Source organism: Rattus rattus, chromosome 2, assembly GCF_011064425.1.
Source record: "Rattus rattus isolate New Zealand chromosome 2, Rrattus_CSIRO_v1, whole genome shotgun sequence".
Taxonomy (NCBI): Eukaryota; Metazoa; Chordata; class Mammalia; order Rodentia; family Muridae; genus Rattus; species Rattus rattus.
In genome coordinates this window covers 476674-500821 of record NC_046155.1, presented here as the reverse complement: position 1 = coordinate 500821, position 24148 = coordinate 476674, and the positions used below count along the sequence as shown (strand labels likewise).

At 48.0% G+C, this 24148-nt stretch overlaps 1 protein-coding gene across 9 annotated transcripts in view; it reads right to left on the bottom strand.

Annotated features, from left to right (window-relative positions):
• Mark2 (microtubule affinity regulating kinase 2) overlaps positions 1–24148 on the bottom strand; it is a 65419-nt gene that overhangs the window by 16680 nt on the left and 24591 nt on the right. The window contains exon 1 of one of the 9 annotated variants that reach the window (XM_032896451.1): positions 2700–3118. The exons of the other annotated variants lie outside the window; for them this stretch is intronic. The gene's annotated coding sequence lies outside the window, so the exon portion shown is untranslated. Of the gene's footprint in view, positions 1–2699; positions 3119–24148 lie in introns of those variants that run through there. 9 annotated transcript variants of the gene reach the window in all.

Sequence of the window (24148 nt, the reverse complement as noted above, 5' to 3'; positions counted from 1 at the left end):
GTCCCCAGCAGAGGCTGGACAAATAGATGTTTTTCAAGCATTGCTTCATAAACCTTCTCCAAGGACCCTGGGGCTCATACTTGCAAGGGGGCAGAGGGGGAGGGAGGGAGGGGGCAGTTCTGTCTGCAGCTAGGCCTACATGATACTTTGAAACCATCCACAGGTCTCAGAAGCCTAGCTTCTAATGTCTCCTCTTCTTAGCCCCATCCTCCCTGACAAACTGCTATTCAGTGCTCCCCCTGCCCTCAGGGTACCAACAACTGGAAACTGTCCTTCTGCCTTGGCTGCTAAGTGGGCACATTCCCCGGCAATTTTCTTTTCTCTTTTCTTTTTTTAGTCCTGGAGCTTAAACCTGAGATCTCTCATATTCTAGGCAAGTGTTCTACCAATCTAATACCAGACCCTTTCCTTGACAACTTAAAAAAAACTTATGTACATGTGTGAGTGCCTGAGTTTATACACTGCATGCGTGGGTAAGCCCATTGAAGTCAGAAGAGGTAATTGGATCCTCTGGAACTACAGTTAGAGGCAGTTGTAAACCACTATTTAAACTGAGGTCCACTCCAACAGCAGTATATGCTCTTAACCTCTGAGCCGTTGCTCTAATCCCTTGGTAACTTTTAATATAAACTCCTGTGACATCCCTTTCCCGAGGGCAGAAACTGAGGACAGCAGGAACTTGGTAGGGCTGAAGCCCAAGGACCTGTGATTCTCACTCTAAATAAAGGTGAGAAGCTGGACCCTGAAGCTGGTCTGTAGGACAGGCAGCATTCCCCTGGGCTCAGCTGCAGTTATATGTCAACAGCGGTATGCATGTACGCCTGCCTTGTGCTTGCTTCCTCATGGGTTAGGATTAGCAGTGTAGACAACTAGACACAACCCCCCAGAGTTCAGATCCTGCTACTCAGCTCAGGTTAACGAAAGTTAACCAGGCCCATCTATCCAGGTCTGAATAGGTGGATGGAGTGGCTAATCAACATCTTCCTGAAAGGGGAGAGAGAACCACCCCAAGATGACCTGTGCTGGCATTCATGCTGGGGGTTGTCTGGCATACTGAGTAAGGTTCGAGCCCTAGCTACTCACCTACTAACTTTAGTTTCCTTATCTGTAAAGTGGCAATAAAACATTTCCTACCTTTCATTGGCAGATGAGAGGACTGTTTTAGCCAATGTTAAATAAAGAGCAACCATCAGGCAGCCTAGGTTACAGAGAAAGTTCAAGGCTGGCCTAGGCTCTCATGAGACCATGGTTTTTGGCTTTTAAGCAACTATTATGTCTCCAATGCTATGTCAAGTCCTTCTGTCGGACACCTTTGGGACTCGGGCTAAGTCTCCTACACCAACTCTGGTCTCACAGAGATGTTTAGGGTGACAGAGGTCCAAGCTAAGCCCCCTGCTAAGTCTCCAGGCCTGATGAAATGCAATCAGAGCTGTTTGTTGACTATCGAGGGCTCTCTTAAAGAAGAGGGGCTGGGCACCCAGGTGGAACAGCTGTGAAAGGCTGGTTCCTGGCACAGTCAGAGAGGGCTCTGGATTAGGACCCAAGGATTAAGCCAGATCTGGTGTCTGCTCCTTGGTCCCCTGTTCCAGCCACCAAACCTCTCTTCAGATCCAAGCCATCCAATACTTAGGACTTAAACCAGTACTTCTCTGACCCCCACAATTTCTTCATGACAAAAGATATTTTCTAGCAGAGAAATGGGGACAGGATGAGGAGAACCCATTGGGAAGATCATGGAAAGATGTTAGAAAGTAAAACTTTGTACAGACACAGTTTCTTGAGTTAAGGACCCAAGTGAGGTGACTTCCACCCTCTCCTACTGCTGCTCTGAGGTAAGACAGTGGGGTGGGCACTATGGAGAGAGAATGCCCCTCCTCTGGTTCAGACCAGGCCCATCTATCCAGGTCTGATAAGTGGATGGAGTGACACCTAGCAAGGTCTGGCTAGGCCCTGCTCCCCTCCCCACACTCGGCCTCCCTGTTTACAGCAGGATGTACACCACCAGAGCTATGGCCCATATTTACCCTATCCAGGCCCCCAGCTTCTTCAGTCAAAGAGTCCCGGATCTAGAACAACAGTCATAAGCACTCTGGGATTAGTGATGGGCAGAGGGCAGAGTCTCCCATCTACCAGACCCACTGAGAGTTCATGTTACCAGGCTTGCCCGAAGACAGCCTCCACCCAAGGTCCAGCACTGACTCGGCAAGGCAGGGTCCCTGCCCTAATATAGGAGGTTGCCACCAGCTATTCTCCTCTTGAAAAGCCATGCTTTGGGGGCTAGGTACACAGGGCTGGTATACTGTGGCTCAAGTATACTGTGGCTTCTGCAGACTGGGAAGGGCTAGACTGGTGGGGGCAGGGGTAGGTGGGAAGCAGATACTTCCTGGTCAAACACAGGGTAAGCTTAAGGGAGATGGAGTAAAGAAAGGCCCCCTTGGGCTCTTGTCCTAGGCCCCAGCTGGACTCCCACTACAATATCCCTTCTTCTACAGCCTGTTTCCTTGCCTCTGGCTGGTGAGGCCAAAGATCTTTTGGTATCTGCCTGTTTCCCTTTTCTCCTTCATAGCCAATGCCTCTTTGACATCTGGATGCCCTTCCTAAGAATCTGACTGCCTGGTTCTAGTGCCCAACTCCACTTAGCAACTCTTCCAACATTTTGTTTGAAGGATAGCCCCAGGGGCAAAACGGGGAAAACATACCCAGCCGGAGAAGGGGACAAGGACTACCAGCAACTTCCATTCAGCAGAACCTGTCAGGCAGCGAGGGCAAAGTACAGAGGCCGGGATGAGCCAGGCCCAGGCAGGGCGGGGGCTGCCGGCTCAGCCAGCCACCCTTACTCAGCCAGCACAGGCCAGGCGACACCTTCCACCACCTCCTCCTCAGTAAAAAGCGTAGCAGCCAGGCAGAGTGGTTCCTGCCTGGGAACCTAGACTGTGTCGCAACCGAAACCACCACTAGCAGAAAGAGAGAGACTGGGTTTGGCAAAGAGAGCTACAGGGACAAAGCCTCTGACTTGTTAAGGCTAAGTAGCCAGAAAGAGTATACAGTCCAGGATGGTACATCGGTAGTGAGCTGGGAGGAACCGAGCAGGAAGAGATGGGCAAGCAGGAAGGGAGACCTAGGGGCGGGTTTAAAACAACTTCCTTCTCCCTTCCCCCTCCCTTTGTCCCCGGAAGCGGGCTGCCCCACCCTCCCCAAGGTGCTCTGCTAGTAACAGCAGCTGTAGAGAGTGAAGAGCAGACTTCAGACTGGGCTGTCCTAAAGCCCTTATCTCACCTGCGGCAACAGGTGAGCGAGACCTAGGTAGGGGCAGATCAACATGGCGCAGACCGGGTGACTCAGATGTGCTAACTGAGACTAGTGACCAGAAAACCTTGCCCAGTATCAAAGCAGGTTGGGTGCAAACAGACAACCAGTAACCCCACAGTGGCAACTAGACCTCCTCCTTCCTCAGACTCAGCTCTCAACCTCAGCATGCCGTACTTAGCATGCTGTACAACCTTAGCATGCTGCACTAAGACACCAGACACCAAACTTCAGTGTAACTTCAGGAGGGCTGGGGGACATGTGCAATCCCTTGAGGATGGATAAGCTCGAAAAAGAGCCCTAGGTGTGACAGAGAATGAAAGTCTTCTCCCTCACTTCTGCACAAGTCCCCCCTTTTTTCTAGTCCTGCTTCTGCAGATCTGTCCTTAGGTCCCCTGCTCACCTTAAGCACCAAGCAACAAAATCCCCATGATCTGCACGTGGGGGACTTTGGGGCAAATTTCTCATCTTGCCACTGACAGTGTCACACTTGCAGCCTCTTTGCTGCTCTGCAGCACACCAGGCTAGGGTCTTTCTCGTTAGCAGATCTGTAAAGACCTCGTTGTGGTTATCCACTGGCCCTTTATCCACTGGCCCTCTAGGAACACCCGAGGTTGAGGTTCCCTCTCTGTCCTCTTGGCACTAAGCACACATCTGAGAGACCATGCCACTCAGGAGAGCAGAAATGTCTACCAGACATGGAGCCTCTGTAGCCAGAGTTTGGCTGCTTTGTGGGTTCTTCTTTCTTCCACCCTCTCCATGCTTTTTTTCCCACTCTTTCAACCCTCTAACTTTAGACAGGAGAGAAAAAAAAGAACAGAGAGAAAGAAAAGAGATCTCTGACTATAGTCAGGGGTCAGAAGGGGGACAATGTTACTGTTAGACAACTTCCTACTAGGGAAGTCTGAAGAACTTCTCCAGCAATCTGATTTCTTCTTGTTTCTTCTTTGCACCCGACTACTAAACAGACTGCAACCAAGCTAAACAGACTGCAACCAAGAACAACCCACCAACAACCCACCCACCCTACCTACCACACCTACCTCTTGGGGTCCTAGCATTTATATCCCTCTAAAAAGTCCCCAGAATTCCAAACAGACGTAATCGAAAGAAACTATCTGCAGTTCGCAAACTCACACCCCTGCTAGATGGAGCACAAGGCAAATCATAGGCAGTTGCTGTGGACATTCTGAAGCAGGCCCACATCCTACACCTGGGATTAAAAGGAAAATATATTCTTGTATTTCTGAGGTTTTTAAAAAGAAACCAAAATTCTAAAATTGCTTCTACAAGTCTCCTTTGCCTTTGAGAAACTGCTACAGGTTACAGGACATACCCAGGGTTCCCCAACCTCTCAGTGCCGAGTTGGAGTGGAGTTCAGGGACATTTGCTCTTCTTACCACAGCAGCACCCATAATTCAAGTCAGGCCCTTTTCCCAGTCTTGCTCCAACCTTTCTTGATGAAGATTAGGTCTCATCCCCCCACCCCACAAATGAAAACAACCCCCTTCTCCATGGGTAGTGGGGGGGGCGCTCAGGGACAGTGTAAGGACAACAAGAAGGAAGGGTGGACAGGTCTCACTGACATTGGAGGTAAGGGCTGATGGAGGGGCTGTCATGGAGCACCCTTCTCCTCTCACCCCAGTAGGGCCTGGTCTCAGAAAGACAGTAGGAACGGATCCTGGACTCAAGCTTGCCCTCGCCTAGGACCACTTGCCTTCCCATCCAATGGCAGACTCCTAAGTCAGGGCCATAGCAACAGTTTCATTCCCCAATCCCCAGACTTTGCAATGTGACAGAGTTGGTATGAGAAACTGGAGTTTTGTCAACTGAAGTACCAAGCACTGACCTTCTAAGAGAGAAGCTAGGAAGAAATGGGATAGGACTCAGATGAAGTAATGGGGCTAGACAAGTCCCCAGGCTTAACTGTCATTCTCAACTGCCAATAGTCCATATACCAGGAGCATTCTGGGTAGGAGAGAACATGAAAACTGTGCTCTGTACTTACTTGTCGGGAGCTCTTCCCTCAAACTCCTTGAGACATGTTAACTTGGAGAACACCTCCATTCCCCTATCATTCTGTTGGAACAAGTCTTCAAAGGGTTGCTTGCTTCTCTAGCCAGGGTAGATGTCTCCTGGACTATGAACACCAGCAGATCATGCAACCAAAGCTATCAATGTGGTTTACTACTCAACAGTTTCTGTGCTATGACCCTCATCCCACAGAAAGGAGAACAGCAGGGCAGCCTAGCAGTGAGAGGTATCTGCAGGCCACAAAGCCTCACAAGCAGCCATCAGAGCCTACTTGAGAAGAGTAGGCAGCATGAAGTGAGCTGAGAGCCTCTCACCCCTTTCATGTCTGGAAGCCATAATGACCAATAATTCTCAACCTCCAGTCTTCAGGGCCACTAGAAATAATGGACCCCTCTCAGAGCACTAAGGATTCTACTGTGCACCCAATGCTCACACAAGTTTCTAGTCCCACCTCATCCCTGAAATCTGTTCATTTGTTTCTTGGGCCACCGGTGCTCAGAAAGTCATTATAAAGTCAACCTGTGTAGATAGGGTCATTTGCAAAGTCCACTGAGCTTGAGCACCTGCCTTCCTGAATCAAAATGAGAAGGTGCCTGGACTCTGCCTACTATATAAGATGTGGCATGAGAGCCGGCGGGCTCGGGGGCAAACCAAATCTCTGCTACCTACACGGCTGACCATGCCAGAGCAGGGTTAGGGTGAGTCTTCTAAACTGGAGCCTAAGGAAAGATGCCCATTTCACAGGCTACGAGAATACCCATGCTTGCCACAGTCCCTGGCTTTCAGTAATGCCTTGGTAATGTTTGTGGTTATCTCTATTTCTGTTTCTCACTCATAGGCCCTGAGGAGACCTACAATCTCCAAGAACTTGACTGTAAATACCAGTGCAGCTGAGCTGGTTCTCACTATTCTGGAACTCCTTCTAGAACAAGGAAAAGTCAAATCCCTGCTATAGCAACACTATTAGGCAGAAGACTTTTTCCTTATAAGAAGTCACTTTCCAAGAGGCATTTAAGAGAGAGGAGGGCCATGCTGCTGCCCACTGGATAGTGCAAAGGAAAATGAAGGTGGTCCCGCCAGGGTACTTCCCTTCTTGTTAGTGCCTTAACTCCTTCCTTCCAGAAACAGCCAACATACCAGTACCACATGGTGCCGAGGGCTGGGGAAGGCTCACATTGCCAGCCTTGCACTTCATTTGGCTCCTCCTGTACCAGTGGGTTACTGTAACCATGGAGACCAGTGAGTTCCTCCATATCACAGGAGAGCCAGGCTGCCAGCAGCCTGAGCTTTGGAGGATGGGGGGTGGGGTTGAAGCAGGAGGCAGCCAGCAACATAAAGGCTTGACTCACTTGACAGGGAGGTAATGGATATTACCAGTGCAGCTGAAGTGCAGGGGCTCCCTCTTAGGCTCGTCCTCCTTTCTTTGAATTGGGATTTGTTTCTGATATGTATCTAGATTCTGGGCTTGCACGGCCAGTTCTGCTGTGTGGTGGGAAAACTGCCACTGAAGTTAGACTTGCTGTACTTTGGCCGTTTCATAGGACACAGATGTACACATATTACAGGGAGGGGAGGGCTCCATCTAGTATACAGTACTCTCCTTTGAGCAATCCAAGAAGGGAGTTCTGCTCCCCTGTTAATCTCAAAGTTGGACACCTTGATAGCTAGGAGCCATTCCCTTCTCTGGGCTTTAGAGCACACAACTTGTATAGTTTCTTTTTCTGTCCCCAACATCTTAGCTCCCTTCAAGCTCTGCAAACTCAGATAGTGTCTTGCTCACCTTCATGTGAGCAATAAATAGTGCCCACACCTAACTAGTCCATGTCAAAGTACTTGTAGAATACAGTACGCAATTTCTAGATCTTTACAAGTTGCCTTCCCCTGACAAGAGAAGAGGAAGGAAGGTCAAAACTTCTTACCAGAAAAGCCATTTCCTCCCTTTCAAAACATTTGGCTTATTTAGTGTCTGTCCATAGGAGGGATTTTGGTTTGTCTTATTCATAGCCCAGAATGCCTAGTACAGTGTTCAATAAAATACTAAATAACTGTGCACGGTGAAGAAGAAAATGTGTTTGGGCTGGGAAAATGGTCTGGCAGTTAGGAGTACCAGCCATGTGGTGATGGCATATACCTTTAATCACTCAGGAAGCAGACAGGCAGATCTCTGATTTTTAGACCACTCTGGTCTAAATTTCAAGGCAGCCAGAACTACATGGAGAAACCTTGTCTCAGTGGCTGGTGGGGGGAAAAAGGCTTGCTGCTCTTGCAAAGGACACAGGCTTGGTTCTTAGCACCCACATCAGGTTGTCCACAACTGCCTGCCACTACCGTTTGGGGGAATCTCATGTCCTTTTCTGACCTTCTTGGGCAACTGCACATATATGGTGCACATACAGATACGCAGAGACACACAGCTATAGCTAAATAATATAGAAATCTTTTCTAAAAAGGCAGACAGGTGTGGTGGCATATGTCTTTAATTAATCTTAGCACTAGGGCAACTCAAAACAGATCTCTGTGATTTCAAGGCTACCCTAAGCTACACTTGGCATTCATGTCCACCAACCAGAGCTACATAAGACCCTGTCTCAAAAAGGAGGAGGAAGAGAGGAACGTGGGGGTGCACGCAAAGAGAGGAGACATGTTGGGAGGTGACAGGGATGTAACTCTTGTTAGAAAGCTTGCTCAGAATATGTGAAGCCCTGAATTCCACTCAAAGCACAGTATAAAACTGGACACAGTGCTATATTCCTTAGCACTAGGGAGGCATAGGTGGAAGCAACAGAAGTTCAAGGTTTTCCTCCACTACATACAAAGTTCAAGACCAGCTTGGACCGGATAAGACCTTGTCTCAAAGACAAAGGAAGAAAAGATATTGAGGAGTTGAGTGTAGTAATACACACTTGTAATGACATCATTCAGAGGCAGGGGGACTGCAGTGAATTCCAGGCTACCTTGGGTTACTGTGAGCTCTAGGCTAACCTAGTTTACCCAGCAATAGCTTGTCCTAGGATAACAAAACAGCAACAACACAGTGAAGCAGCGGCTCGGGGGCTCAGAGTGAGGTGGTGCAGGGCTGAGGCTCAGTGGGGTCAGTGTCGGGTCAGGGCAGGTGGTGCAGCGGCTCGGGGTCAGAGTGCTTGCCATCCATGCCTGGACTGTCAAAACATGATCCTCCAGAACCCACGCGGGAGCCAGGCATCTATATTCCCAACCTCCCTATAGAAAGATGTGAGGCGGGGCTGGGGGATTTAGCTCAGCAGTAGAGCGCTTACCTAGAGCGCAAGGCCCTGGGTTCGGTCCCCAGCTCCGGAAAAAAAAAAAAAAAAAAAAAAAAAAAGAAAGATGTGAGGCAGAGACAGGAAAACTGCCAGGAAAGCGTATGAGCTAGCTAGCCTGGTGTCTGCCACAGAAGAAACAATAAAGTTCTTGTCTAGCATACACAAAGCCCATGGGTTCAATATCAGCACTGTAAAAACTGGATTGTAGACAACTACAATCCTCAGAAAGTGGAAGCAGGAGCCTGAGTTCAAGAGAATTTCCTGTCTAGAGAGCAAGTTCAAGGTCAACCTACAATACTTGACTCAAAAAAGAGGAAGAGTTAGTCTTCAGATCACGTTCCCAGCTTACGACAACCAAGTAGGCTCTTGCCCACCAATGGATGGAAGGGAGTAGTCAGTCACTAATAGAAACTGGAGATCACAACAGCTATGGGATCAGCAAGGCGGCATATCCCATCTGCTCCTTGGCTCCCTGTTTCTTCAAAAGGGAATCCTTGCCTCTCAAGGCAATCAGGCCTCCCACTTTAGATGGCTCTTCTTTCTGCCTTTCTACATTCAATCCCTCCTGGTTTGCTAGAAAAACAGCATGTGTTGCAGAGAGAACTATTTCAAAAAAGCTACTGATTAGGGAAGTGACAACTACTTGTATAAAGGCTGCAGGAGATATTAGTATTTGCTACATGGAGAGTGCTGCTGTAGTATTTCCTGCTTAAACTGGTAATCTGGTTGGTTACAGGCCTGTCAACCCTAGGATGCTCCCAAAATGCTCTGTCCCACTACACAGAGCTGCATTCCCATCCTGTCCCTCCCCAGAATGCCTCCTGCTACAGTGAGGCACGCAGGAACTAAACACAGCAGCAGCAGTGGGGAGCTCAGTGACTCACCCAGCGCACCACCTCCTCCTCCCAGAATCTCCCGACTTCTCTTGGGGCTTTGCCAAAGCAAAGCAACAAAGAAGCATGAGATTTAAAAAAAAAAAAACAAAAAAAAAATTAAAAAAACTACCTCAGCATTTATGCAACAGTCTTTTTCTACCTGGTACAGACTTAACCTTTTGCTCTTGCCTTGCCTAATGTGGAATCCTTATGCAGGTTTCATGCCTAGGAATACAGCCAGCCCCAGGCTAGGAAGCAGGCTTCCAGGTCTTACCCAATTCCAGCAGCTGCTGGAAAGTGCTGAACAAAAACCATGTCTCTTTCCTACTTCACCTTTTCCTACAAGAATAAAAACTACTACCTTCTACCCCTGCAAGTTCACAGAGGAAAATCACCAGGGTTGTTCATTGCCCCAGAAGTCACTGTGGCCAGAGGTCAGCCTGAGGAGGAGAAAGGTTTCAGAAACCACCCAAGGCTGTCACTAACCCCAGCCTCACAGCTGCCTCCATTAGACCAGACTTTGCACAGTGTGGCTACTCCCTGGAAGTGACTGTTAAAACATCCAAGCAGTTGCACTTTCCATTAGTCAGGCTCTCTCGCCCTGACAGGCAGAGAGGTAAACAGCCAACCAGAATGGAGAACCCGAGCTGTGGAAGGGGTCTGTCAGACAGAGTAACCCTCACTGGATGGACATCCTGGGCACACCTGTGCCTCACAGCAGTGCAGTGGGGCTTCCAGAGAGCACCCTGAGGAAGACCGGGGACTTTTCACCTTTGTTGTTTGGCACCTGGGACCTGCGGTGTATGCTAGCTGTGGATGACTAAGGTTCGAGAACGCTCAGACAAGCACAATTGGCCACAGTATGTTCCTCCAGAAATTCCCTACTTGTTCTAAGTTCCCTTCTAGGAGCTGGGGTGGGATTTGGGGGGCGGCACGAGGAGTTCAGTGGTGTGCTGGCTCTGCCATGAGCCTGACGATGGGCCCCTGTCCAGCAGTGCAAAGGTCCCTCTGATTGGTCTGGCTGCTCTCTGGGTACCATAGACACAGTCCCCAAATCTTCCAAATCTTGGTGACAGTGTGACACAGAGGGCTTAAACAAGGATCCTTCAAAAACTCTTGGTGTGGCTGGAGCTTGCAGTGGAATAGGAGAGACTGACTGAGGAGACATAAACCCAGACGGAAACCAGCATTTTGAGTATCTGCTGCCTTACAGAAGACAAGAGCTATTGCAAAAGGAACAGGGAAGAAAATGTCCAACTAGAGGGAGGGAAGTGAGCCTCTGACAGTGTCTTGATACGCCTGGGGCCAATATTCTTCGGAGCTGGCTTCCTTATAGCATAACCAAAGCAAGGGGGCTGTTTCTATCTGCCATCCTGGGCTGAAGGCAGACATTGCCGTATCTTGTTAATAAGCCAAGGTTGAAACAGGTATCTTGGACAGACTGGTTGTGGAAAGTTAGGTGAAGAATGGAAAGCTGAAGCCTCCCTGTAAGACTCAGTCCCCCAGCTTCCCATTCTCAGCCTAGAGTCAGAGGGGTGGGCAAATGCTAATTACTGACAGTAATGGCCATTTTGCTTCTGGAGAGGCCCTATCCACAAGTACTTTCAGCCAGGGACTACAGTGTACAATGTAGACCAGAGTCATCTTTTACTACATGTGCCTTTTCAGAATCCCAGGAAGACAGCGTGACTATCCCAGCTTCCAAGAGAAGTGAACAATGCAGGAAGAGCCAGTTGAGCTAGGTAACAGCTCTGGGATTCCTGGCCTCTGACAGGAACCTGTAGGACCATTGGTGTGAATTAGTATGTGTGCTGGGGAGAAATGGGTCACTTTGGGGTCTGGTTAGATGGATTGTTGCACAGACTGAGAGGATGTTGGTTTATTCTGAAGGAGGCAGGCGGTCAAGTCTGTAGCTACCCACTTCTGAATTTGCTGAGGGCAAGGAAGAAAAGAACCCCAAGAGAGGAATGTGAATGCCATATCTAAAAGGAAGTTCTAGTTGGCATTGAGCATAGAAAATCTACCTGGAATTACAATCAAGCTGGGCATAAAATACCACTGTACCCATCCCATTCCTCTACCCAGTCCATGCTACCCATCAAAGACAAAGAGTCTAGCAGGAATAAAGAAGCTTCAACACAGAAGTCTTAAAAACAGTAAAGTCAGAAATGATCCAAAATCCAACTCCATCTCAAGCTCTCTGAATAATCCTGGCCTGTGCTAAATGCTTAAGATCCAGCCGTCACTACCGTAATTCCATGCTTTCTACCTTAGCTTCTGTGTTGCCTGAAGTCACAGCCTGAACGTCTTTACCCAGTAACCACCACAGACGCAGTGCACCTCCAAGAAGACATGGCTCTTCTCAAATAGGCCCAGAAACGTTCTGTAGTCAGAGGCCAAGTTCTGGTCATCTCATATAACTCAGATAGGGACTTGGGTTTCTTACAGAGCCGGAGACAGCCCCGAGCAGCGCAACTGTTTTATCCTTTCCATAAAAGGCCATGCCATGCTCCCCTGACAAAAAGCACTTTAAATAAAAAAATCCCACCCTACAAAAACCCAGAGCACACCACAGCTCCTCAGGCACAGTGTTGCCAGTCTGCCAGGACTTTCTAGATATATGGGTCTGGGAACTGCAGATGAATAGTCATAGCAGGAACTATGACTAGTGTTTCAGACACATGCGCACTTGTACACACACACACACACACACACACACACACACACACACACTGTTGCATGGGTACACTCCAATACCTTACTAAAAGCTCAGGCATGTGTGTGTCTGTGCATGTGTGATGGTGAGTGTTCAGCTCAGTCACACCTGACTGTCCCTTCCTTCCAAGAGGCATTCTGTGGCAGCCAGGCTATCACCACATGCCCACCACTCACAGATAACTGTTTAGGAAGATATGATTCGAAGGTATTAATGCTGTTCTCCTATGAACTAGCTGGCAACTGTTTCAGACAATTTCCTAAAACAGCTGAATGTCGTGTCGTGGACCCCTATAGACAAGATCTGAGAACAGGAGAAATAAAAGAAATGGTAAAAGTCAGAATGCTGAGATAAGAAAACAGAGAGGAGGGGTTGGGGATTTAGCTCAGTGGTAGAGCCTTGCCTAGGAAGCGCAAGGCCCTGTTCGGTCCCCAGCTCCGAAAAAAAAAAAAAAAAAAAAAAAAAAAAAAAAACAGAGAGGAGGGGTTGGGGATTTGGCTCAGTGGCGTTTGCCTAGCAAGCGCAAGGCCCTGGGTTCGGTCCCCAGCTCCAAAAGAAAAAAGAACAAAAAAAACAAAAAACAAACAAACAAAAAAAAAAACAAAACAAAAAAAGAAAACAGAGAGGAAGGAAATACTTCCCAGTCAGAGCCCTGCTCTGTGGACTCTGACACTTCCCACCTGACCTCACTGAGGAATCCCACAGACATTCCTTGGCAGACCTGTGCTTCCTCCTGGAATCTCCCGTTTTACCTGGTCAGCTCCACCAGTTCAAATGACTGTGGATCTAATGCTGATGCTGGTTTACCCACAAGAGATAGCCAAGGTCATGTGCACTTGTTTATAAGCAAAAGGATTAAAACGACCTGTGGGGAGAGGAGGGAAGGGAGCAGAGGGGCAAACCTTAGACATGGGCAAGCACTGAGAACACAGTATAGAGGCCTCTTGCCAAGAAATCATTTGCTTAAATACAAAAAACAAAACAAAACAAAACAAAAAAAACAAAAAACCTCTAACAAAATGCCAAAGCAGCTACCTACAGCAAACACTACTCACCCCTGCCCCAGCTCTGTACATGAAGTGTTAGTTTGGCTTATTGGGGGAGAGCTGGAAGGCTAAGCAGATGAGTGACATGAAGCTTCTAAAAGCCCCAAGTTGTTCAGGTGTGCTAGTGCACGCCTGTAATCTTAAATCTTAGAACTTAGGAAGCAAAGGCACGTGGATCCCTGAGTTCAAGGCCACCCTGGTCTAGTTCTAGGTCAGCCAAGGTTACATAGTGAGACCCTCTCTCAGGGGGAAAAAAAAGTCCCAATTTGAATAACTACCCAGGCAAAGCATGTGTGCATCTGGTGGAGGGAGGGTTTCTATTACTTTACTTTTACTCAGGTGCTGGAGCTCAAACGCAGCCAAGGCCTCTATCACTGGGCGGCACATGCAGCCCAAAGATGACATATAATAGCAGGTATATCCTTAAAGGGAGTTCCATTTTCAGAGAAGCAAACTCTCAGCTAAAAGCAAAACCAAAACAGACCTTCTAGTGATCACACCTTGCCCTAACCAAAGTCAGGACTGCTAAGCCAAAGAAAATTGCCTTGAAGTCAAGCTCCAGGATACACTGCTGTGACAGCAGTCAGGGTCATCTACTGTGCCTGGAGGTCAACCTGACAATGACGGCCACCAGTCAGACACAGGCAGGGAAGGCTCTGGGCATTTGGCCTTTGTTCCAGGCAGTCAAGCTGCAGAAGCTGGCTTCTGGCTCTGCCACCACACCACTCCTCCCCAGCTCCAGTTTCCATTGACCCCGAGTAGCCAATCCTCCCACTCAGCAAGCTGGGGCTCTGCTTTAAGTACTCACAGCTGCCAGCAGGAAGTCGTTGCCAGTGGGGCTTCCTGGCTGACCACAGAGGTCAGCAAAAGACTAAGGTGGCGGGCGCTGCCTCTAGCCAGCCAAAGGGAGAAGAGATGAAGCCACTGGCAGTCTGTGCTACGCACCCTACCACATCCCCTTTACAGCACAGGGGCAGCACTTCCCAACCTCCCCACAGTCCTATGAGACAGGGAAGGCACCTCCTCTACCAGCTGCTACTAAAGAAACAATGTAGTGTTGGCAAGATGGCTGAGAGGATAGAGGCACTTGCTGACTGGCCTGACCATCTAAGTTTGGTCCCTGAGACCTACACTGTGGATAGAAGGAGAGAACCTACTCCAGTCAGCTGTCCTCTGACTTTCATGGACACCTCATGGTGCACCCACACACCCTATTGCGAATACCAAATACATACAATTTAATAATAAATTTTATGAAGTTACTTTTTAAAACAATGAAAACTTGAATATAACATCCAGTTACATTCAGTGAGCTGGGCATAACATCCAGTTTAGCTGGGTGTGGTGGTGCACACCTATAATCTTACCACCTGTGAGGCAGAAGCAAGCAGATCTCCGTGGGTTCAAAGCCAATCTGTCTCAAAAAACAAACAAACAAACAAACAAACAAACCACCCAGCTTAGAGATTTATAAGCCTGATTAAGGGGTATTGTCCTGCAAGGACAGACAGCAGGAGTGTGTGGCAGTATTCTTTATTTCCCAGGATGTTAAAGAACACAGTAGCCTCGGGCACACCAGCCTGATGCCTGGGTGAGGTCACCACTGCCTCTAAGGAGCCCTGGTCTCCACTGACAAGAGAATCAGTCTGCTAGTCAAGAAAGTGCAAAGCTCATACACTCACTGCCCATTAATCTCTTCCACATCACAGCTGTTGTGCAGAGCAGTGAAGCAGGCAAGCTGAGGCCCGCTCAGAGTTGCTCACTCCAGTTTGCCTGGCAGCATGGGAGTGGGGAGGAGGAGGAAGAGGAGGAGGAGGAGCAAGAAAAGGAGGAGAGATTATGATTCTCTATTTTCAAGCCCCACCCCAGAGGCCAGGAAAGGAAGCAACTGTGTTCCCACTGCAAGATCTCCAATCTCTAGCCACTACAGAGCCAACTGGCTGCCTACGAACTCTGGACAAGCAGCACATCAAACAAGCTGGAAAAGGGAGGGGAACCAACCTGAGTAGAAGTGGGCTGGGCTCCTGCCAAGAACTCTGAATGGATAGGAGATCCAAACTAGAACATTGCAGGTGTATGCTCTCTGGGAAAAGGCAGACTTACATGATATGCAGCATATCAATGGAGGGAGACAGGGAAGCAGTGAAAGCTGCCTCATGAAGCCTCCAAGGCAAACACGAGCTGCCTTCTAGCCTGAGGTCAGTCTCTCATGCTTTGCCCTGTAGTATATAGCATGGTCATCTTGGTTATCTCAAGTAAGATCTGAGCACTGTGACACTGACTGAAGGATAATAGGGAAGAGAGAATCGTGTTATCTGTGCTGTGGAATCCTGTCTGCAGTCAAGTGTGGAGTAGAAGCTATAAATGAGGCTTCTGCAGAGAAAGGAGGGTGCTTCCCCACCCTAGATCAGAACCCAAGACTACCACAGAGAGGTGCTGTTTGGTGACAAATAGGAATGTCTGGGGTGGTGCTGGGGGCAAGGCAGTCACTAGATTCCTCTTTTTCACCAACTACTACATCACATTGACCCCCTAGAACCTTTAGTGGCAGCCAAGACCCATGAGTCATTCCCTTTGGAAAAGGGAAAGCATCCCTGATCTCTGGCGTCTCCAGCTAACCCTGCTGCAAAGCAGAGTCTCCCACAGGGACACAAACCTCAGACAGCCCACTGTCCATATATACTAACCTCTCCTCCCTCCGTACAATATGGCTTGGGGTGGGGGAGGAAGCACCAAGAGAGCACTCAGTCAGCAAGGTGCTCATCCTAGGGATAAGTCAGCCTCAGACATGCTCTTCACACAATTCTGTCTCAAGCTGGTAGGATGGCCCAGCACACAAAGGTACAACACCAAGACTGATGACCTGGGATGGATCCCTAGAAACTCAATGGTGGAAGGAGAACCAATTCCTCCAAGTTCTCCTCTAACCTACACTGCATTCACATACACAAAACAAAAAGGTAAATGTATAAAAAAAAAATTCTCTCTTACCCCTTCCTGCACACAATCAACGTATACACCCAACACATCTATGTGGGTGGGTATACTCTACCTGTATGTTTTTGTTTGTATACATATACATGTAAAGTTGATTTCCAAGTGGACTCAGGCTTCCCAACCACTTCTACTGCTGTATGAAGGGCTGGCTTTCTTCCTTTCCCGGACAGCAGCCGGGCCCTAGACACCCATCTTGCAGGTCTGCAGTGTTTGTGGCCTCCAGGTTTTGCTGCAGCTTTCCTCCTTCCTCAGGTCACCTTCCCTCCAGAGAGCTTGCACCCTCCCTTCTGGTGAGCTAAGGCCAGCCTCTCCCATCAGGAAGTTTCCCGGGCTTCCACTTAGCTTCCTTAGCTGAGTATCAACTGTACCCGCCATCCCCCACCCCCAGGCATTCTCAGCTTAGCTGTAGGGACTGCACTGCTCACGGGCTGGACTCCTTTGTAACTCTGAGTGGTTATCTTGTTCAGCAGGCCCAGGGAAGTTTTCCAGGACCCAGTTACTTCTGTGTTCTTGGTGCGCTGGCACAGCAGCAGCAGTCACTAGCAGGGCCTGCCTCCAGAAATGCTTTCCTAAGTCAAACTGGAATATTACGGGGTCATATCTCCCTGACCTCCTCCTTACCTAACAGCCCTTAACCCAGCTCTGATCCATGTGACCCTTTTGACCTGAGCCAAGGCTGGAATGTTGCTGCCTACTGTTAAATCCATCCCCTAGGGCCTTCTGGCACCTAAATGGATACAATCCCTGGCAAGAACCCAGTGTCTTTGGTGTGTAGAGCTGGGCCCTGCTGCCCTTCCACCTGTCCTTTCCCAGATCACTTCCTGACACGGAAGTCTACTGGCCTTCTAAGGAGAGCTTCCATTAAACTAAGGGATATGGAGACAAGTATCAAGGGCCCCAAGGGAGATCTATTCAAGACTTAAATCTGCCCAAACAAGTTACATAACTTTGAACAAATCATTCTCCCTGCTAGGACCTGTCTCCATACTTGTAAAGGCTCTGAGGATCTGTCCAGAGTGAACAGAGTTCGCGTGTGCTCAAGCTTCCTAGGCCTCTCCCTCAGACGGAGGCAGGAAGTGAGAAGGGGCTGCCTGTCATGAAGCCCACTTCCTGATTTTGGTTAATATCAAGTGAGCCTGCCAAGAAGCCTGACTTTCTAAGGAACCTTGTCCAGCATGCTATGGACACTAAATCCACACGCTGAGAAATTTTAGGCTAGGATTGAAAAAAATAAAACATTTATCTCTAAACTCAAGGTGTTAGAAAGATTCGCCTCTTTCCAAAGACTTCATTTGCCCCATATGTAAACTCCCCACTCCTCCCAGTTAGGAATGTGGCCACGAGGCCCAGGGCAAGGCACTATGACACAGTCTATTTCCCTCAGGCCTCCAGGCCATTCAGCCTTAGGTGAGCAGGAAGCCTTCGTGTATGCTCAGGGCCTGGCAGGCAAGCAGCACACCCAGCAAGCTGAGCAGAGCCTGCCCCCACCCGCATGATTCCCACAGTGGCTGGCTCCTGGGTGGGGAGCTGCCTACCTGCAGGGAGCAGGTAATCCTCGAGGAGAAACTGATTTGGCAAAGCCCAGCAAGCAGCAGTTTCAGTCTCCCTGCCCAGAGTGGGGGAGGGAAGCCAGGCCCAAGCAGACCTGTCTAACAGGTCCTTAGTTTTACCACCCAGTCAGAGCTTTCCTCCTGGGTTCAAACGAGGAGAAGCGAAAGTCAGTCTTACGAGGAAGGATCATGTTTTAAATCCTGTCTATCCATGACAGTCCTGTACAACCCTGATCTCCTCACAACTTTTGGTCCATTTAGAAAAGCAACTCAGGGCTATCAATATAGCTCAGCATCTAAGAGCACTTGCAGTTGTTCTAGAGGACCCAGGTTCAATTCCCAGCACCTACAACTATCTAAAACTCCAGTCCCAGAGGATTCAATGCCCTCTTCTAGCCTCTATTACACAAGCAAAAGTGGTACATACACAGCAGGCAAAAACCAATTAACACAAAACAAAATAATTTAAAAAAATATTAGAAAAGGAACTACCCACAGTCTGAAGGTCCCCATTTCCTCAGATCTCTGAACTAAGCAAACAGAGGCCTGGTTAATACTCAGATGAAAGAAAAGCAACTGATAAGTTCAAAGAAAAATCTGGGTCCTCAACATCAGCGGTGCCGGGTTGGTGTGAAATCAGGGCTTCCCATGCCACACTCCTGAGCCCTTCTGCCCTATAAATATCTGCAGCTTCAGTGCATGAGGTCTGCTCTGGACAGGACTCCCAATACTTCTTGGGCCTGTCTCCGAGCACAGGGGGAAGGGTGAAGCCAGTTAACCAGCTGTTCAAGCATCCGCAGGGAACTGAGCCTAATGCCAAGAACAGAGGGCTTGGCTTTCTGGCTCTTGTCCCTACTTCAGGAAGCCAGACAGGGATTCCTTAGCAGAGCACTCTCTCCTGTGGTTTTCCCAGTCCTTATCCAGCAACAGTGTAAATCTTCCCCCTCACCCTTCCTTTCATTTTCAAAAAGCAGTTCTTTTTCGGCCAGTGAGGCTGCCAAACCCTACAACTTGAATTCAATCCCTAGAACTCACACCATAAAAGAACCAGCTGACTTCTGAAAGCTGTCTTTCGACCGTCATACTCCCCATCTAATATAAACGTTCCCTCCGCCACACACACACACACACACACACACACACACACACACACACGTGCGCGCGTGAAATATCATTATATTGCAAAATCATTTGCAATAATTATTATATTTAACATACTGATTAAAACGTTTGACTAAATAGCCAAAGAACTCAAGAGAAACGAGTGTCTGATTCGTAAGGCGAGATGGGGACATTTCCCTGAGGTATACTATAATGAAGAATACCCATGTTGCAATTTTTATTTTTGCAGTGATGGGACTAAAATGCAGAACATCTCCACCAAGGCACACCCTCAGACTATTTCTTATTTTTCATTTCACAGATAATTCATTAAGAGCTGACTGTATGAAAAGCACCCTATAAGCTTTGGAGAAAGGGTTTTACAGACAGGTTAGCAGGCAGGCACAGACACACAGAGAGACACACACAAAAACACACATACACACACAGTATATGCTAGCCTTCAAAAGAGTTAGCAGTCTAACATGAGAAGTATACAGATTACAAGCCAAATCCAGAAACTGAAGTTATAGTCAGCCCCTTCACTCAATTTATTAGTGGTCTGTGACCTTTAGTTATTATTCAGAGGAACAGTCAAAGACAACCTTAGACCTCACTTTGAGTGAGAACCATCAGTGCTGCCAAGATCTGCTTAAACCTGAGGCTTGATGAATTCGGACACATAGGGACTGAGCCGGCTCTGTAAGGGTCACTATATACTGACAATACAGTGTCAGTATTTATGGACCTTCCTTGTCTTTTATCACTATTTGAACTTCAAAGCCAAGCCCAATAATAAGGTTATATAAAAAAAACTTTTTAAAAAGCCAAAAACTTTGCTCTAAGACTGGCAACAAGGCTCAGTGGGTAAAGGTGTTGGCACTAAGCCTGAGGACTTGAGTTCAATTCTTGGAACCCACAGTGGAGAACTGACTCCTATGGGCTGCCCTCTGACCTCTACATGGACATTGCAGCACAAAGGCCGCCATACCCACAGGCATGTGTGCACCCCTGACACATAATAAAAATTTAATAAATAGATGTAAGCAAAAAGTTGTTCAGGATTCAGTCATGGAAATAAAGACAAAACAGGAGCTGAATGAGTTGTCTTTGTAAGGACTGGGAACTCCGAGTTCTGTACCAGAATGCCCATCTCAGCCTACATGGCTGTGACTAGCATGTTTATAGATTTTCATTGTCTCCCAATGGACAATTAATTATCAAGTCTGGTTTCCTTCCGTAACTCCTGTTCAACTGGCAAGAGCCCATCACACTGTCACCACTGCACGGGTTCCCCTCTGTTGCAGAGCTCCTCAGTAAGGAAGCAGGGAGAAATGAACAGAAAGAAATAAATTCCTGAGATACATATACGATTCTATGTCATTAAGGAAAGAAAGGTGGCACACAAATCTTTAACTGCTGTACTCAGGAGGCAGAAGCAGGCTGAACCTTATGTTTGAGACTAGCCAGGTCTACATAGAGTTCCAGGACAGCCGGGTGTATGTACAATAAGACCCTGTTTAAAAGAACCCCCTAGCCCAACTCCAACCCGAAGCTGCAATGGAGCACGCCTTTCATCTCTGCTCCTAGGAGGCTGTCTTAAGGTTACTATTGTTGTGCTATGGCCAAAGACACTTGTGGAGGAAAGGGTCTACTTCATCTTATACTTCCAGGTCACATTCCCTCACTGAGGAAAGTCAGGGCAAGAACCTGGACGCAGGGATGCAGCTTACTGGCTTGTTCCTCAGGGCTTTCTCATAAACCCCAGGACCACCCTGACTGGGGCTGGCACCAGCATCCTGGTCCCGCCCGAATCAATCACCGATTAAGAATGCGCTCCACGGCTTACCTACATGTCAGTCTTAGGGAGCCATTTTCTCAGGCATGCCCACCGCTTTTCAGAGAACACTAGCTGGCATCAAATTGAAACAACTAGGACATCAAATAGAAGCAGTGAACACCAGGAGTTCAAAGTCAGTCTCAATTACACAGCAAGTTCGAGGTTAGCCTGGGCCACAAAAGGCTCTATCACAAAATAAAATAAAACGATATTTTAAAACAAGTCAGAGCTAGGGGCTCACTAAGGAATACCAAGGTATGTACTTGGGCTCTGCATTTGATCCCAGGTCCAATAAAGAAGGGGAGGGAGAAAGGGATGGAAGGGATGGGAGGGGAACAAAGGGAAGGAGAGAGGCAGGAAAAGTAAAATACATTGGGAAATGCTTGTGACCTCAGCACTCAGAAGGCCAAGGGAGGAGTGTCATAGGCATGGAAGTCAGAGGTCAACCCTAGGTGTAAATCTCAGGCATACCATCAACCTTGTCACTGTTTACTGAAAACAGTCTCTCACAGCTCTTGGGCTCACATATTATGCTGGGTTGGCTGGTCAGCGATACCCAGGATCCTTCTGCCTCTGTCTTCCCAGTACCGAGATTACACCCACACTACACCTCACCTAGTGGTTTTTGTGGCTTCAGGGGCTCAAATTCAGGCCCACTGACAAAGCCAACTTTCCCTGTCCCTTTTCTCTGATCCTAAAACCAAGACAGGACATGCCAAAGGCAATGGCAACGCCTATAGTGGAGACTACATGGGAAGCAAGGGCCACATGATTCCAGCCTAGGCAAAACCAAAACAACTGGAAAAGCTGCAAAGAGGACTGATGTAAATCACATCAAAAGAAGACCCCTTCCTGGATTATGCAGGGATGGGTGGGAGTAGATGAGGGAGGGTGGGTGGGAATGACTTGTCTAAAAAGCCTGTCCTTCATCGACCAGCTGCTTCTCTGAAATGGCTCACGGGGAAAGTGTGATGAGGGAAGAAGACTCCAAATGCAGAGGAGGAAGTCAACAGTTAAGTGCTACTGTGAGACCCTTATACCATGATCCCATGAAGGGCCAATTCATCAGTGAATGACACTCTGTCACTAAGGGATTGGCTTCAACTGCCTAGATTTGGCAGCCTGCCCTGTCGGCTGCTGCACTAGCAGTGTCTGTGGTTTCAGAAGGCAGTGTTTGCTTCTGAAATATTGTCTTAAAAATATATTTCAGAATAAGCATCATCCATTCCAAGACAGAAGGAGGGAATGAAAACCAAACCAAATAAAGGAACCTGGTGCTGCCAAACACAAAGGGCACACTGGAGGGAGATCATGGTATAAAGACACACTACTCACCACAAGCACCAAAATGGACGCCAAAAGCGACTCAGGACTGCTTACTACCAAGCTAGAAAGCAATGTGGCTGGGCATGAAGTTATGTATTTGCTATGTACAGAGCTCTCAGTCTGAGGCACAACATTAAAGAAAAGAATAACTTTTAATCTCAGCACTCAGGACCAGAGGCAGGCAGATCTCTGTAAATTCATGGCCACCCTCATCTACATAGCAAGCTCCAGACCAGCCAAAACCAAACCAAACCAAACCAAACCAGACCAAACCAGACCAGACCAGACCAGACCAAACCCAACCCAACCCAACCCACACAAAAAGGAACAAGAAACTTGAGGGCACAGAAGTGCTAATGTGAGATTAGTGGAACCCCACACATCGCCATCTCACCATCTCAAGATCAATTCGCATTGCCCAAATACATGTATTTATGGGGGTAAAAAAGACAAGCCATGGATGGCTCCACATCCGCACAAAGGACTGTCGCCTAATCAATTAGCAGCCACACCTCTCTGCCAGCATGCCATCAGTAATTAAAGCTCTGTGCTTATTTTCTCTGGGAATACAAGTACAGAAGGGCAGAGCCCCTGTGGACCTAAGCCATTATGACAGTCTTTTCATCAGCAAGGAAAACACTGCCATGTGCTCTCCAAGGAAGAGCGGCTGCATCATTGAGGAGTACCTGAAGATACCTGAAGACACAGCAGAGAACACTGAAACAGAAAAGTCTGTGGGAGATGGGTATGGAGAGGGGACATTACTCAGGACAAAGTCAGCGAATCTCAAAACAGCGTGTGCAAATTTGGGCTTTTCTATTTTAACAAACACAGGTGGGCTCTAAAGATTTTGGGGGTGCAGGGGGAGTTCATCAACTTCTGAACCAATGATCATACCTATCTCAGCCAAAGGGACGCAGTGGATGATTACACTAAGTAGTTTGCCTCTTTACCCCATGCTAGCATCTTCAAAGACAAAGTTAGACCTACAACTAGATAAACCACATACACTCACGGTCAATCTGTAGCAGCACACACAGTAAGTACTTTCAATCACAATTACAGTTGTCTAGAAGGGCCACGTACACTGTGGCAGAGACCAGCTTCCGGAGACAAACATGAACCAGAGACCAAGCAAATACACACAGGAAAAGCTGGCATATTATACAAGGCAACAAGCTAGAGACGGTCTAGCAGAATGCCCAGAGTTCAACTCCCAGGACTGAACTAAGAAGTTCCCAAATGCATGGTGGCCTGGCACTACCAACTGTGGTGCCCAGAGCTGTAAAGAGAGGAGCTGAGTTTGCAGCCTATGAACAGAATTACACACAGTTAAGCTGTATACACAAAAGCCTCTTTTTCTTTTTTAGGGCAGGGAAGACTGCTTTAAAAGAAGGGAGGGGGGCTGGAGAGATGGCTCAGCGGTTAAGAGCACTGACTGCTCTTCCAGAGGTCCTGAGTTCAAATCCCAGCAACCACATGGTGGCTCACAACCATCTGTAGTGGGATCCGATGCCCTCTTCTGGTGTGTCTGAAGGCAGCTACAGTGTACTCACATACATAAAATAAATCTTTAAAAACAAAACAAAACACTGTCCTTGCTGTAGGGTCCATGAGATAGGAAGAGAGACAGTAGCAAAGGGAAAGCCAGGACGAATGAGGACTATGACACACACGCCCACTGTCCTCAACTGAGCCAAGAGCTGCCCATGCTGTGTTGTGTTGGTTTACTCCTGCCTTATTTGTGACAGGTCAAAGACAGAAAGAAACAGCTGGGAGTCTGCAACACACAGCTGCCCCATGAAGCAGTGCTGATCCTAAGAGAAGGGCAGGTGGAATAGCTCTGGTCTGAAACAATTGAGGACATATTGCTTGGGACATCTGCACATGTAAGAGATAGCTTGGGGATAAGACTAAAGTCTAAACATGACACTTCATGTGTCTTTAAAAGAACAAAACAAAACAAAACAAAAAAACCAAAACCAAAAACACAAAAAAACATTTAGCCAGGTGTCATGCAGGCCAGGCTGACTTTGACCTGTGAGCTTTCTGAGTGCTGGAATTACATATCAACTA